General features: G+C 40.1%; 1 protein-coding gene across 1 annotated transcript in view; it reads left to right on the top strand.

Moving 5' to 3' along the window:
• Positions 1–10,872: 10,872 nt before the first annotated feature.
• LOC133610557 (Y+L amino acid transporter 2) overlaps positions 10,873–14,890 on the top strand; it is a 30,015-nt gene continuing 25,997 nt past the window's right edge. Inside the window, exon 1 of the mRNA XM_061966934.1 lies at positions 10,873–10,979. The gene's annotated coding sequence lies outside the window, so the exon portion shown is untranslated. The remainder of the gene's footprint in view (positions 10,980–14,890) is intronic.

Raw genomic sequence — 14,890 nt, 5'->3', positions numbered from 1 at the left:
CCTCTAACCCTGATCTTAACCCTAACCAAATAACTCTAAATTAAGTCTTTATTACTTAGAATATGTTCCCCCAGTGTCCAAATAACTCTAAACTAAGTCTTTGTTACTTGGAATATGTTCCCCATACTAAAGTGTTACCAAAAACATATAACTTTGTCTTGCATTTGAAAAAAAAAACATTTTATTTTTCACTAAAGAAGGGTTCAGTGAATGCGCATATGAAACTGGTGGGGTTCGGTACCTCCAACAAGGTTAAGAACCACTGCTCTAAGGTAAGTCATCCTATGCGAGTGAGGAATACCTCTTATAAGATGTTGTAGGTTTTGTAGCACATCTGCCCTATGATGCGGGTTTGAATCCTTTTGTTTGCATGTGCATGTTGGAGACCAGTCCGAACACAGCTGGGGTATGCTCCAGCTCAGCCTTCACCCTAGAGAACAACATAAAAAGTGACAGTACGACAGCATGTTGTGTAAACATCACTCCCCAAAGCTACAAGAGCTGTGCTGGACAATGAGTTGACAGTCCAGGGCTTATTGCTCATTGGCTTGCGCTGCTCGCCTTTACTCTAAACTGGCGTGTACAGAACTGGACTGTGCGCGATGACCAGTGTTACAAATACTCGGATATTTATTATTACATTGTGTACTTAATGAATTGACCTGAGCAACGTGGCATTTGTTAAATAGCTATTTTTTCTGATCGTTATTGCGTCAAATAAAGTTTTAAACAAGTGCAGTGGGATGAACAATACTGTGAATTATGGTATCCGATACCAAATCAGTTCATTTATTTATTTCATTCATAAAAAATCAAACAGAGGAATAAAATGAAAATCAATCAATCAACATAACATTAGAGTAAAATATTAATGAAAAGGAGCAGAAAGAAGTTAAAAACTTATAATATCTGCCTCCTATTTTCACAAATACTACAATTGACTTTCAATGAATACCAAGTAAATACAGGGCTAGTATCGCCAATATCGATCTTGATATTTTTACATTAAACATCATGATCGTTATATAATTTTGCGAATTTACCTCGAGTTAGATGATTATGAAAACACAGGAAAATATGTTCTGCAAATACCTGTACAAATCTTTATATTACTAAATACAACAATCTAAAACAATGTATCCGTAAATAAATAAAAAATCCCTTATTCAATTTTACTAAACACAATTGTAGTAAAACGGGTGGACGATACTGTGAATCGTACTATTGATCCAAAACCAAGTAAATGGGCTAGTTTCGCCAATATCAATACACATACATATACCTTTAAATGTCATGAGCATTGAATAATTTTGTAAATTTGCCTCTCGTTTAGGGGTCCTTGGGGACCGCATTGGGCTAAATAAATTTGGCTGGGAGCCGTAAGCAGACTGCATGTAACAATATATAAATACGTAAACACACGTATATAGCCTATGTGTACATATATTAATATAATATTATAAAAGTATATAATATATTGAATATATTCTGTATGCAGTATATACATACATACATACTATATATAACTATATATATAATGTGTGTACATACATACATATATATATACACACATACACACACATATATATATATATATATATACATATATACACATTATATATATATATATATATGTATATATATATATGTGTGTGTATATATATATATATATATATATATATATGTATGTGTGGGAAAAAAATCACAAGACTTTCATCTCTACAGGCCTGTTTCATGAGGGGGGGTACCCTCAATCATCAGGAGATTTTAATGGGAGCATTCGCATACCATGGTTTATATAGGGCACAGAGTGGGTGGGTACAGGCTGGCCTAGGGGCGTGGTGATTGGCTCATGTGTTACCTAGGAGGTGTTTCCGTCTATGGCGGCATGCTGTTACAATTTCGCTGCGCTTGTTGAGGGATGACAGGTCTGGACGGTAAATAATAAACAGTTTCTCTTTCAAGCATAGGTTGCATCTTTTATTACCACTATTGTAAGGTGTGCTGGATGCAAGAATTTGCCATGTTATTGAATATTCAACATTATTGTCTTTGAGGTCCCAAATGTGTTTGCTGAGTTCTGTGGTATTTCGCAGGTTTTTGTTCCTGAAAGAAGCCTTGTGATTGTTCCATCTGGTTTTGAATTCACCCTCGGTTAATCCTACATATGTGTCGGATGTGTTAATGTCCTTGCGTATTACCTTAGATTGGTAGACAACTGATGTTTGTAAGCACCCCCCGCAGCGAAATTGTAACAGCATGCCGCCATAGACGGAAACACCTCCTAGGTAACACATGAGCCAATCACCACGCCCCTAGGCCAGCCTGTACCCACCCACTCTGTGCCCTATATAAACCATGGTATGCGAATGCTCCCATTAAAATCTCCTGATGATTGAGGGTACCCCCCCTCATGAAACAGGCCTGTAGAGATGAAATAGTCTTGTGATTTTTTTCCCACACATACATATATTGCGCTCTACTACGGTATCGAGCACTATTTTTTGGATAACCTTATTAAGACATATACTCCGCTCCAAATTGACATTTGTTGAGCACTGTACGACGATCAGAAATGGAAAAATTCAACATCGACTACTCCACGAAGAACATTCCCATACCCACGCAGAATGACTACAAGCTAAGGCTCATAGAAAAGACGGAACACTTCCTAAGAAGGATGCGGTGGAAAGCACATTTTTTCCTCCACCCTGAAACAAAAGGAATGCAAAAGGAAACTTACGGATTCAAATCTACCAAGAACCCACCCACAGTTGAGGAACTAAAGGATTTTGAGAACGACATGCTCAAAATGATACAATCCGTCAAATTCAAGCCAATCCGCAACCCACTCCTCACCAAGCTGAAAAATGACAAGGAGCGCATCAAGAAAGTAAACAACCTCATCATAGCTGCCGATAAAACCACAAACTTCTACAGAATGGACATACCAGAACACCACACCTTACTGGACAGAAGCATCACCAAATCATACAAAAAAGCGCAACCCAACACCTTACAGAACATCCACCTGGAAAATAAAAGGATCGCGGCTGAACTGGTCATTGAGGACAGGGTGGACGCCACAGCCAACAAGGAAGCCTTCATCACATTGAAGGACCACAAACCCAACTTCGCAAATAACCCAACATGCCGACTAATAAACCCAACTAAATCTGAAATAGGAAAAATCAGCAAAATAATCCTGGACAGAGTCAACACAAAAATCAAGGACAAAACACCACTCAACCAATGAAGAAATACAGCAGCAGTAATCAAATGGTTCAACAACATCCAAGACAAACAACAGCACAACTTTATCTCCTTTGATATCGAGGAATTTTACCCTTCCATCACGCAAGACCTACTGACTCAAGCACTAGACTTCGCCTCAGACTACGACTCAATCACAGGCAACGAAAGAAACATCATCATCCACGCAAAAAACTCCATTCTCATCCACAACAGTACACCATGGCAAAAAAAGAACAATGCAACATTTGACGTCACTATGGGAAGTTTTGACGGAGCAGAAACGTGTGAACTCGTTGGGAGTTTCCTCCTCTCCCAGCTCGCTAGCCTCAATCTGAACCTTGGTATTTACCGTGATGACGGACTGGCAGTGTGTCGCGCCTCGCCAAGGAGCAGCGAGAATACCAAGAAGCGCATATGCCAAATTTTCAAAGAGAACGGCCTACGGATCACGATTGAAGCCAACAAGCAAACCGTCAACTTCCTTGACGTCACTTTCAACCTGAGAAATAACAGCTACCAACCATTCACGAAACCCAACACAACACTCCAATACGTGCACCATGACAGCAACCACCCACCCACCACCACGAAAAGAATACCTACCGGAATCAATAAAAGGCTATCGATGCTGTCATCTAGCAAAGCTGAATTTGACCAAGCAACCCCCCCGTACCAAAAAGCCCTTGATGAAAGCGGATACAATTTCACCCTCACCTATGAACCCACGCCAGGAAACCAGCCAAAAAAGAACAGAAAACGAAACGACATCATCTGGTACAACCCCCCATACAGCAAAAACGTCTCAACGAACATTGGACACAAATTCCTCAATCTGATTGACAAACACTTTCCCAAAGACAACACCCTAAGAAAAGTATTCAACAAGAACAACATTAAATTGAGCTACAGCTGCATGAACAATATACGACAAATCATCTCAAACCACAACAAAACAATTGCAAATGAGCCGTCGACCCCCAGACAGAGCGACTCCAAAATCAACAAAGCATGTAACTGTCGAAAGAAACCTGATTGCCCCCTCAACGGGGGGTGCTTACAAACATCAGTTGTCTACCAATCTAAGGTAATACGCAAGGACATTAACACATCCGACACATATGTAGGATTAACCGAGGGTGAATTCAAAACCAGATGGAACAATCACAAGGCTTCTTTCAGGAACAAAAACCTGCGAAATACCACAGAACTCAGCAAACACATTTGGGACCTCAAAGACAATAATGTTGAATATTCAATAACATGGCAAATTCTTGCATCCAGCACACCTTACAATAGTGGTAATAAAAGATGCAACCTATGCTTGAAAGAGAAACTGTTTATTATTTACCGTCCAGACCTGTCATCCCTCAACAAGCGCAGCGAAATTGTAACAGCATGCCGCCATAGACGGAAACACCTCCTAGGTAACACATGAGCCAATCACCACGCCCCTAGGCCAGCCTGTACCCACCCACTCTGTGCCCTATATAAACCATGGTATGCGAATGCTCCCATTAAAATCTCCTGATGATTGAGGGTACCCCCCCTCATGAAACAGGCCTGTAGAGATGAAATAGTCTTGTGATTTTTTTCCCACACATACATATATTGCGCTCTACTACGGTATCGAGCACTATTTTTTGGATAACCTTATTAAGACATATATATATATATATATATATATATATATATATATATATATATATGTATATGTATGTATAGTGTGTATATATATTGTACAGCAGGGGTCCTCAAACTTTTTGACTCAGGGGACTCTTATTTTTTTGTGATAGAGTGATTGGAGCACATACTTGTTTGTCACAAAAAACATTCATAAAGTTTGGTTCTTTTATGAATTTTTTATGGGTCTACTGAAAGTGTGACCAAATCTGCTGGGTCAAAAGTATACGTACAGCAACATACATTATCGATTTTGGTGATGTAGAAAAGTTACAATCAAATCAAATTAGCTTCATGGCATGTCCTCTTAACTTCATGTGAGTGATTATGATTGACGACACCTGTTGACTTCTCTGAGCCCATTTAATAGGGCTTGTGGGATGCAGTCATTAGACTCGGTTACAAACGGGACAATGGGAAAGTCACAGATCTGAAAAAACAAATCATTGACTTGAACAAGTCACGAAAGTCACTTGGAGCCATTTCAAAGCAGCTTAAGGTCCCAAGGGCAACTGTGCAGACAATTGTTCGTAAGTATAAAGTGCATGGCACAGTTTTGTCACTGCCACGATCAGGAAGAAAACGCAAGCTATCACCTGCTGCTGAGAGAAAATTGGTCAGGATGATCAAGAGTTAACCGAGATTGCATTGCCATGGACTGAGAGGCTACCATGCAAGAAGGAAGCCCTTGCTCCAGAAGCGACACCATAAGGCTTGTCTAAAGTTTGCTGCTGATCTCATAGACAAAGATAAGATCTTCTGGAGGAAAGTTCTGTAGTCAGATGAAACAAAAAATTAGCTATTTGGCCACAATACCCAGCAATATGTTTGGAGGATAAAAGGTGAGGCCTTTAATCCCAAGAATACCACTCCTACCGCCAGGCATGGTGGTGTTAGTATTATGCTCTGGGCCTGTTTTGCTGCCAATGGAACTGGTGCTTTACAGAGAGTAAATGGGACAATGAAAAAGGAGGTTTACCTCCAAATTCTTTAGGACAACCTAAAATCATCAGCCCGGAGGTTGGGTCTTGGGCGCAGTTGAGTGTTCCAACAGGACAATGACCCCAAACACGCGTCAAAAGTGGTAAAGGAATGGCTAAATCAGGCTAGAATTAAGGTTTTAGAATGGCCTTCCCAAAGCCTTGACTTAAACCCCATTGAGAACACGTGGACAATGCTGAAGAAACAAGTCCATGTCAGAAAAACAACAAATTTAGCTGATCTGCACCAATTTTGTCAAGAGGAGTGGTCAAAAATTCAACCAGAAGCTTGTGGATGGCTACCAAAAGCGCCTTAGTGCAGTGAAACTTGCCAAGGGACATGTAACCAAATATTAACATTGCTGTATGTATACTTTTGACCCAGCAGATTTGGTCACATTTTCAATAGACCCATAATAAATTCATAAAAGAACCACACTTCATGAATGTTTTTTGTGACAAACAAGTATGTGCTCTAATCACTCTATCACAAAAAAATAAGAGTTGTAGAAATTATTGGAAACTCAAGACAGCCATGACATTATGTGTTTTTTACAAGTGTATGTAAACTTTTGACCACGACTGTGTGATATATATTTATTCCTTGCGCACTAATTGACTGAAAGAGTGCGTACTCGCCGCGCGCTCGCCAGACACTGCGGCGCAAGCGCGATGATGTCACGTTATAGATGGGAAAATGCATTTTTAGACAATAATTTGCCTGAGCAGCTATGAGACACCAAGAGTAACAAGCGGTAGAAAATTGATTTTAAAGGACAGATTTTAAAAAGTAATAATAAAAAAAATTAAAATTTTTTTTTTTTTTTAATTTTGGGACTTCCCGTGGGCCGTAGTTTGGGGACCCCTGCTATATATATATATATATATATATATATATATACTACAAACACACAATGTATATGCAATGTAGTAATATAGAACATATATTGAACATATATGTAATGTGATTAGATAAATCATCTAAATACATTTGGTATCACAATCACTTATGCTGCTGATCGAGTCCTGACTAGAACCAAGAAATATGACCATATTAATCCAATGCTTAGGTCACTACACCGGCTTCCTGTTGCTCAAAGAATATACTTTAAAACAGCTCCCCTTGTGTACAAGTCTTTTCATGGTCTTGTACCAAAGTACATCTCTGACATGTTAGAGCCACATGAACCACATCGAGCTCTGAGAGCCTCAGGGAGTGGTCTCCTTCTGGTGCCTGGAGTCAGGACCAAATATGGTGAAACTGCGTTTCACTTTTATGCTCCTAAAATCTAGACTAGTATTCCTAAAGATGTGAAACAGGCCTCAACGTTAGCAATGTTGAAATCCAGCATGAAAACCCTTTAATTTAATTGTGCATATGACAACTGAAAGTATTTATCTACAGTATTTGATTTTAAATTGAATTAATTGTAATTTTTACGATGATTGTATTTTCTAAATTTAATCTGAATCATGATTTTACATTGTTATTTTTGCCTTTTTTTATTTCCTGTAAAGCACTTTGAATTGCCTTGTGTACAAGTTGTGTTCTACTAATAAACGTGCCTTACCTTACACCAACTTCAGGTGTAGTGACAATTTTAAGGCAAAACCTCTGTATTTTATTATTTATTGCAACTTTGTGTGCTGACTCATTCAGATCGAGTGACTGTGCAATAATGCTGATCACTTTTACGCAGCTGTTTTTAGATCTAACCGACGATCGCAATGATTCAAGTTTGCATATCAATTTTGTACCAAATTGAAGAGGGACGTTTGTCAAACATGTAAACAGTAAAACATGCGGTAAAGTCCAAGGTAATCGTCAATACGCTGACATATGTCAGCGTATTGACACATGTGACATGCACACACAAATACACACACTTTGACACTTTTTTCGCCACACAACAGTCACTGTTTCCATTGCAGGCAAATTCTATTTGGTAGTGTGTGTCAGATAGGTTTTGATATGTTCTGAGAATGTTCTTAGAACGTTCTCATCTTGCATAACCAAACGAGAACCATACAGTAACATTACGCTAACGTTAGGTGTTACCTGGGAGAGCGTTGATAGTGATGTAACAACAATCATTTGTACCAAAATAAATAATGTAGGATTAACATTATCAGGAAATGATTAGAGACCAATTTAAGCAAGCTATCGCTAACAGACAGCAACGCATAACTAACTGTTATGAACTGTTATTATTATTGAATTTCAATATTTCTGATAAAGTAAAGTCAAACATTTCAATAGTAAAGTCCAAGAAGATGCCACTAGATAGCATTTTGCATGCTTTCAAATGCATTACTTGTATCACGATTCAGGAATGTCGTATGTGCCATACCACAAGTGTTAAAAGATCACGATCTCACACGACACTTGTAGAATAATATGGTTGCTTAATTGTAGTTAGTATAATGGGGTTTTAAAGCACACTTCTAATATGGGGGACTAACCTCTTCTACGGCGGATTTACCTGAGGCGCACCTGAGGGACCGGAGCGCCCATGGCGAAGACCACCACGGTGGGGGCTCGCCCCCCTAAAATATTCTTAAGCCCCCCTACATAATTTGGTGTTATATTTTCTTTTATATGTTTTCTTTTATTTATTTTTTACAAATACATGCCGACATATTCATTATAAAGTGGCCCGAATATGAGTTGAAATAAATAATCATATAACCTGTCATTATTCCCTCAGTTTCCCCTCACTTCATAGCGTAAAGTAGAGAGCCCCTTTAGTGCGTCGGTATCTAATCCAAACTTGTTCATATAGAAAATGCCCACATCACTCAAAATCCAGTCCACATTTTCTCTGCGACCTTGCTTGCGGTCCTGAAGCTTTGAAGCACACAGCGCTGCAGAACAAGAACGTGTCTCCAAACATCCCAGAACAAGCTAGTCAGATTACTTCTAGACTTCTACCCCAGATCACACCTCACTCCTACCCACTTCTCCAAAGTGGGCTGGCTTAGGGTGGAGGACAGAGTAAAACAACTTGCACTGAGCCTAGTCTATAAAATCCGCTACACCTCCCTGATACCGAAGTACATGTCAAACTACTTCCTTAACGTAAATGACCGCCATAACCACAACACCAGGGGGAGCTCCACTAACCACGTTAAACCCAGATTCCGATCTAACAAAGGTCTTAACTCATTCTCTTTCTATGCCACATCAATGTGGAATGCACTCCCAACAGGTGTAAAAGAAAGGGCATCTCTATCCTCCTTCAAAATCGCACTAAAAGAACACCTCCAGGCAACTTCAACCCTAAACTAATACCCTCCCTTCCTCATCATACCTCCTCGGATTGTAAATAATCAAATGTAAACAATCAAATGTAGTCACTTTTTCTTATAATTTCTGATCTCTCTCTCTGTGTCCAATACTTGCTGTACACATACTTGCCAACCTTGAGACCTCCGATTTCGGGAGGTGAGAGGGTGGGGGGGTCGGGGGTCGGGGGTGGCGCGGGGGCGTGGTTAAGAGGGGAGGAGTATATTTACAGCTAGAATTCACCAAGTCAAGTATTTCATATATATATATATATATATATATATACAGTATGTATATATATATATATACAGTATATATATATATATATATATACATACATCCTGAAAATATGCAAACAAAACGGTTTAGATAATTGATACTTCAAACTTGCATAAATAAAGCTTAAGGAATATAACATAACTTGGCTTCTGAGAGCTTCAAAATGTAATGAATAAAATGCTAAAGTTGTTGATAAACAAGCAGTTATTTTAATAATTAAATATGTTCATTCTAAATTAATTATTATGATAATTTAAAATTAATTATTTTAAATGTTTATTTTAATGTATAATTCTATGGCTGGATGTAATAAGGAGTCAGAAAAAATACAAATAAATACAATTAATTTAGTAAAAAATGTATTTAGTTTTGTTTTTTTTAATTAATAAATATATTTATTTTTAGGTAAGATAAACATAATAATACAATTTATCTCTAGTCTGGATGATTTAGTTCTTGTCACTCAGTTGTCCTCCCATCTCTTCCCCAAGGATGGCTCCATGAGCTGGGCAGACGCCTGGAGATGCCCTACGTCAACAATGCGGTCGGTGGCCCGTCGGTGCGCAGCTCGTACATCGCCGCCCTCTACTTCACCCTCAGTAGCCTGACCAGCGTCGGCTTTGGGAACGTGTGCGCCGACACGGACGCCGAGAAGATCTTCTCCATCTGCACCATGCTCATCGGCGGTATGCCGGACGCCTCGTATGGAATAACGTGATTGGGCAGGCGCGCTTTTTAATATGGTGGGAAAGCGGACGTGAAAAAAGGCTGTCCTCACTCAGGTCCCGGCTTTAAATCGGGAGATTATTTGTCCCGGGAGGTTTTCGGGAGAGGCGCTGAATTTCGGGAGTCTTACTGAAAATTCGGGAGGGTTGGCAAGTATGGCTGTACATATCCTACCAAGTCAGTACTACACTGTTCCAATGTCCATTTCTCTGATGATGCAATTGTTGATGACTGAAGTGTTGATAACAACCAAACTTAACCCCCCCTCCATATCCCACACCCCGGATTGTAAATAATGTAAATAATTCAATTTATATACTGTGCTGATTATCTTGTGTGATGACTGTATTATGAAAATAGTATATATCTGTATCATGAATCAATTTAAGTGGACCCCGACTTAAACAAGTTGAAAAACGTATCCGGGTGTTACCATTTAGTGGTCAATTGTACGGAATATGTACTTCACTGTGCAATCTACTAATAAAAGTTTCAATCAATCAATCAAACCCAATCACTCCGCTGAAATGTGTCGTTGGTTGTAAAACATTACAACGACACGGTTATTAAGAGTATTACAAAGACACGACTCAGCAGTAAACGTTTCAGGTTACACAATAAACCTGTAAAGTGACAACAAAAAAAAGCAGTGTCGGGTGTTGCTCAAGGACGTGGAGGAGGAGCTAAGCACAGATGTTGGCAAGCAGTTGCAGCTGCGGCTCACTTGAAGACGCCTGCTGCTCATGTGCGACTTCCTGCCTGATGACACGCAGGTATGTCTCTTATTTTCCTTTCTTTTTTTAATACGGCGCTCTATCCCTCAAACTAACACCACGCGACTTGCTCCATTAGTTGAACGCCCCTCCGATACCAAGAAATCGAAGAGAATAGCAACGCTTTTACCATTGCGAGGCGCTAGTTAGCATCCACACAGCATCTTTCCATATTAGCATATTGGCTAGCATAGCCACCGATAAATGAACACGCCGCACAGGAAGTCTTTCAGCATAATGACAGCCCCTCGTCACCTCTAACCGCCTTTTTCCTTTCCACTATCAGCTGCCCTCGCCACTTATCGCTGTAACTGTAAGCAACCGTCGTTGTTTTAGTGTTTTGTGTAAGTGGGCGCGCATTCTAGTTGCAATGAGTTTGGTGAAGAGGAATGTGGCTGTCACTGCGCAGCCGCGCGCGTATTCACAACCATCAAGCGGTCGCTACTTTCAGTTTGAAAATGGACTTGCTTTCTCCACAAAACTTTATGAAATAAAAAATACATCTAAATGATATACTTTTGTTTTTCCTTTTCAGTGACATTGTGAAGTGTTAGAACGCCTTCCAACAAGGTTTTCCCATAGGAACTAATGGGAATAAAAATGATCTGTTCCTGGGTCAAGCTGTCGCCATCCCAAAACTATAACAGGTTTCCCCGGGTCATTGAAAATCATTATCGGTCATTAAATGGATTTTGCGAAAATTAAGGCTTTAAATCAATCAACCACCGGTCGGGGACTGGTAGCGGTCCGTGACGCATTTGCTACCGGGCCGCAGAGAAACATTAAATAATTTATAAACAACTGCATTTTCTTTGACTTAACTTTCGCCTGTCCCACTAGACACACCAATAAGCTTGTTTATAGATGTACAATAAAACTCCTCATAGTAAGTTGCCATTTGTTATACTTGTTATAGCTTGGTGACATGATACAATGCACAATAATGAACATCCATCCATTTTCTGCCGCTTGTCCCTTTTGGGGTCGTGGGGGGTGCTGGAGCCTATCTCAGCTGCATTCGGGCGGAAGGCGGGGTACACCCTGGACAAGTCGCCATCTCATCTCATCACAGGGCCAACACAGATAGACAACATTCACACACTAGGGCCAATTTAGTGTTGCCAATCAACCTATCCCCAGGTGCATGTGTTTGGCGGTGGGAGGAAGCCACGCAGTCACAGGGAGAACATGCAAACTCCACACAGAAAGATCCCGAGCCTGGGATTGAACTCAGGACTACTCAGGACCTTCGTGTGAGGCACATGCACTAACCCCGGTGCCACCGTGCTGCCTACATTAATGAACATATAAAATATAAATGTGACAGATTGTAGCCAAAGGCTGATTTCCATCTGCATCTCATTGCAAAGAAACAAGCCCAGGGCTCACACAAATTCAGCGTAATAGTGAGTTGTATTTTTCATGCACTTGTTTTTGCTGTATTTTTATCTGGCACAAGTGGAAAGCCGGTTCCTGAAAATAATGCCTACATTAAACACGTCCGTGGTGCAAAAAAGGTTGGGGACCAATGCTTTAAATGACATTAACAAGCATTAACTTCGATGTCCAGATGCATTAAAAAATGTAATGTAATGTGGTGAAATCGCATGTTATCAGCTAATCACAAGTCTGCGATTTAAGGCAGCCAGCAGTTAACGCTGCCAATTTTTTTTGGCGTGACCAACAAAGCGACTTCTGCTATCACCACGAGGCCACCACAACTGGCAACTGTTGTTACCACTACAGAAAAATATATATGTTTTGTCAATACAGACAGTTGTAAGCTTTTGACAATATATAATATTTATCTGCAGTAGGACATGGACATTACATTTGTTTTAGATTAGCATTAAAAGGCAAAACGTCCATATTAAATTATATTTGCTTTTATCTGCAGAAACCCTGCATAAAGAGTATACATCAATAATATTCAACTCAGTTGTTTTGGTGGCCATATTTCAAGAAAGTTAAGGACTAACCCAGCCGGCACAAGACATTAAAACAACATTGAGAACTTGTTGGATTAGGTCTTGACGTTGAGCAACTCGACAATAACGTTGAAACAACATGCTTTTTGACAACGTTTATTCAATGTCAGGTTGTGATGTTGACATGACCATTTAAATTTGGTAATTTCCCAACCAACAACGTGGATCCATAGTTAAACATCAACGTTGTCCCAATTTACAAATGCAACTATTTTGCAACATTGTTTCAAAGTCAGTTTTGAAGGACATGTATGTATAATGCCGACTTATACATACATAAATCACATTACCAAAAATGTGTAACTCCTAAAAAGCAGAGGACTTAAGTGCCTTGAAGAATGCTACAGTTATGTAAATTACTGTACAAAATTGGACCCCAGTTTTCTATGGTTGCGAGCAAGACTAAAATGTCAACGCAAAAATCTGCCAATGTGTTTACATTCCTTCATACAACAGCATCACTCTAGAGATTTTAGGAATTTTCTGCAAAAAGTTTTGAAAAGTTTTGAACTAAACCCCAGGGCCGATATTGTGTCATTCCTTGCCCGGATCTGGCCCTCGGGCTGTCAGCTGAATAGCCTTGCTGTACATTTCTAAATGTCATACAACAAGGGATCTCCAACCTTTTTTGTCTCCGAGAGCTACGTTTACAATAAAATCAAAAAGCTACTAATTTTTGTAACCTTCATTTGGTGGCTTATTTCAATCCAAACAAAGGGAACAAGGTTGTTTTGCCAAAATGTTGGTATCCATAACTCACATTTTGTAATAAAAAATCAACAAAAAATGGTTTGCATCTTGTAGTTCAGAATATGCATATTTTTGTAGTTAAATAAAAAAAAAAAAATCACAATTAGAACCCATCCATCCATCCATTTTCTACCGCTTGTCCCTCTCGGAGTCGCTGGGAGTGCTGGAGCCTATCTCAGCTGCATTCTGACGGAAGGCGGGGTACACCCTGGACAAGTCGCCACCTTATCGCAGGGCCAACACAGATAGACAGCTATGTGAGCTACTCAAAATCCCCCGGTGAGCCACCCCTGTCATACGAGCATAAAAATAAGTTAAAGCTGCTCTTTATCCTCGGTTCAAATGACCTTTTTCCCCTAAACAAAAAATACAAGAACACCACCACAACCTAGCATATCTTACTAATGGTGGTTTAAATAACAGTTTGTAAATCTATATTTTTCACAAATACAAATAAAACCGCATTAATATTAAATTGGAGGCAACGGCGCAGTGGAAGAGTGGCCGTGCGCGACCCGAGGGTCCCTGGTTCAATCCCCACCTAGTACCAACCTCGTCATGTCCGTTGTGTCCTGAGCAAGACACTTCACCCTTGCTCCTGATGGGTGCTGGTTAGCGCCTTGCATGGCAGCTCCCTCCATCGGTGTGTGAATGTGTGTGTGAATGGGTAAATGTGGAAGTAGTGTCAAAGCGCTTTGAGTACCTTGAAGGTAGAAAAGCGCTATACAAGTACAACCCATTTATCATTTGGGGACGGCGTGGCGCAGTGGAAGAATGGCCGTGCGCGACCCGAGGGTCTCTGGTTCAATCCCCACCTAGTACCAACCTCGTCATGTCCGTTGTGTCCTGAGCAAGACACTTCACCCTTGCTCCTGATGGGTGTTGGTTAGCGCCTTGCATGGCAGCTCCCTCCATCAGTGTGTGAATGGGTAAATGTGGAAGTAGTGTCAAAGCGCTTTGAGTACCTTGAAGGTAGAAAAGCGCTATACAAGTACAACCCATTTATCATTATTTATTTAAATGCATGACGTTTGTTGTTGCTCATGGCTTTCTGATAAACATGTACAGTAAATGTCTGCAGCACGTTCACGGGCGTGCACGCACCCACACACACACACACACACACACACACACACACACACACACACACACACAGAGACAGGCTAATTAAGG

The sequence above is a fragment of the Nerophis lumbriciformis genome, linkage group LG11 (genome assembly GCF_033978685.3).
Source record: "Nerophis lumbriciformis linkage group LG11, RoL_Nlum_v2.1, whole genome shotgun sequence".
Lineage (NCBI taxonomy): Eukaryota > Metazoa > Chordata > Actinopteri > Syngnathiformes > Syngnathidae > Nerophis > Nerophis lumbriciformis.
Note: the sequence above shows the minus strand (reverse complement) of the source record. Positions and strands in the feature narration are given on the sequence as shown.